Source organism: Chrysochloris asiatica, unplaced genomic scaffold (assembly GCF_000296735.1).
Source record: "Chrysochloris asiatica unplaced genomic scaffold, ChrAsi1.0 scaffold00075, whole genome shotgun sequence".
NCBI lineage: Eukaryota > Metazoa > Chordata > Mammalia > Afrosoricida > Chrysochloridae > Chrysochloris > Chrysochloris asiatica.
This window is the reverse complement of record NW_006408593.1, coordinates 14,507,798-14,510,444: the sequence shown is the minus strand read 5'-3', so window position 1 is coordinate 14,510,444 and position 2,647 is coordinate 14,507,798.

Here is a 2,647-nt window from a genome sequence, read left to right as displayed (position 1 = left end):
TTGTTGTTAAATGCCATCGAATCTGTTCCAACTATAGCAACTCTATGAGTATAGTGTTTCCAAGGAGCGACTGGTGAGCTTGAACCACTGACCTTGCAGTTCAAATGACCTTGCAGTCCAGCGCATTATGCCATAACGCCACACCAGAACTCAGAAAATCACTTTAGAAGAGCAAATACTGAAAGAGCCCCAGTATCAAAACATTGGAGATGTTAAGCTTTCTTCTTACTTTATTGGTTTAGAGTGTCACAGCCTGAAATATGAGTAAGAGACCATTCTGTCTTTATTGAAATATCAAATATTCTATGTCTATATAAACCATTGTGAGGTTTTTATATACAAGTGGCTTTAAAAGTACACACATGTATGGGAATATATTCCTCACAGTTTTTAGTACATTAGTGTGTTTTCATTCAATATACCTTGATACTCTTTCTTAACAGTCTTATAAATTTACATAATATTTTATGAATATGCATATTATTTTATATATAAAATGAATGGATATAGTCTTATTTATTTAACATATCTGGAGTACATGGATTTTTTTTTCAATTTTTTTTCTATCATAATCATTGTTGCACAGACAATTATTGTTGCTGTTGTTAGTTATTGTTAAGTGGCATTGAGTCAGTTTCAACCCATAGTGACCTGTATAGGGTTTCCAAGGAGCAGCTGGTGAGCTTGAACCTCTGGTCTTGTGGTTCAGACTGACTTTGCAGTCCAGTGCATTAACCCACAGCACCACACCAGGACTCCAAAACCTTCTTGCACACATGTACATACACAATGGATGCCAGTTCAATGTATATAATTTTTTTTCTTTTGCTTTAGAATGTCATATTGCTTTTTTAAGAGGTTTGCTTTTTCAAAATTTATTCCCAATATCAAATTTTAAGGGATTACTTGATAACATATATCATGTTCAACACTGCATATTCTAAGTCGTTTCTTAATTAAGTTTTCTGGCAAATTTTTAATCAAAATAGTCCAGAATAAAAAGTAGGAGAAAGATTACTCTTATGGCTTCACATATGGGAACCATTGTTGCACATACTTTCTTAAGAGAAAACGAAAGGCAATGTCACATAGGTAAGCATTCAAAAATAGATTTGTTGATAGGTGCCTTCTAGTCGGTTTCAACTCATAGTGACCTTATGCACAATAAATCAAAACCCTGCCCCTGTCATGTACAATTGTTGTTAGGCTTGAACACACTGTTTCTGTCAATGTGTCAATTCATCTCATTGAGGGTCTTCCACTTTTTCACAGAACCTCCACTTTACCAAGCGTGATGTCCTTCCCCAGGGAATAGTCTCTCCTGACAATATGTCCATAATAAGAGACACTCATCTGTGCCAAGAAATTTGGAAGACAGCTTTCTTGTGAACTGATTGGTTTAGATCCATATGTGTGCCCTTCATTATCATTGGTTCCTGATCATTTGTCTTGAAATAGAATTACTTTCTTTTTTAAAAAAAAGTTCTTAGAACTATTAAAAGTTTGAGAATCTCAAGAAAGAACTGAAATCTGTAAAATACAACTGAATATAAATCTCAGAAATGAAAAATGCACTATTTAAAATTAAAAGCTCAATTAATTGTTTGAATAACACATTAGATGTGGTTGAAGAAAGAATTAGTGAAATGTTAGGTAATCAGAGAGACTTAAATAGTAACCAATATTGTTGTTGTCATTAGGTGCCATCGAGTCAGTTCTGACTCACAGAGACCCTGTACACAACAGAATGAAACACTGCCCAGCCCTGAATCAGACTCACAATTGTTAATACTCTTGAGTCCATTGCTGCTGCCACTATGCCAATCCATTTCATTGGAGGACGGAGGGGATGGGGGGGTCTTACTCTTTTTTGTTGATCTTCCACTTTTCCAAGAAGGATGTTCTTCTCCGGGATTGGTCCATCTGGATAATATATCTGAAGTATGACAGACAAGTCTCACCTTCCTGACGTCTAAGGAGCATTTTGGCTGTACTTCTCCTAATACAGATTTGTTTGTTCTTCTGGAAGTCCATGGTACTTTTAATTTTCTTTCCCAACACCATAACTCAAATGCATCCATTCTTCTATGGTCTTCTTTATTTATTGTCCAATGTTCATATGCATATGAGACTACTGATAAATTAAGAATATATTTTTGTTGTTGTTACAGTTAGGAGTAGGATTGGTGTTAGAGATAAGGGTTGGTGTTAAGTGCCGTCGAGTCGATTCCGACCCATTTGTTGTTGTTGTTGTTGTTGTTGTTGTTGTTAGGTGCCATTGAGTCGGTACCGACTCATAGCGACCTTACGGCACAGCAGAACGAAACACTACCTGACCCTGGGCCAACCTCATGCTAGAGCCCATTGATGCTGCCACTTGCCCAATCCATCTTATTGGGGGTCTTCCTCTTTTTCTCTGACCTTACCAAACATGACATCCTTCTCCAGCAACTGGTCCCTCCTGACAATGTGTCCAAAGTATGATAGATAAAGTTTGGCCATCTTGGCCTCTAAGGCTCACTCTGACTGCACTTCTTCCAAAATGGATCTTTTGGAAGCCCATGGCACTTTCAATATTCTCCTCCAACACCATAACTCAAAAGCATCAATTCTTCTACAGTCTTCCTTATTCATTGTCCAGCTTTCA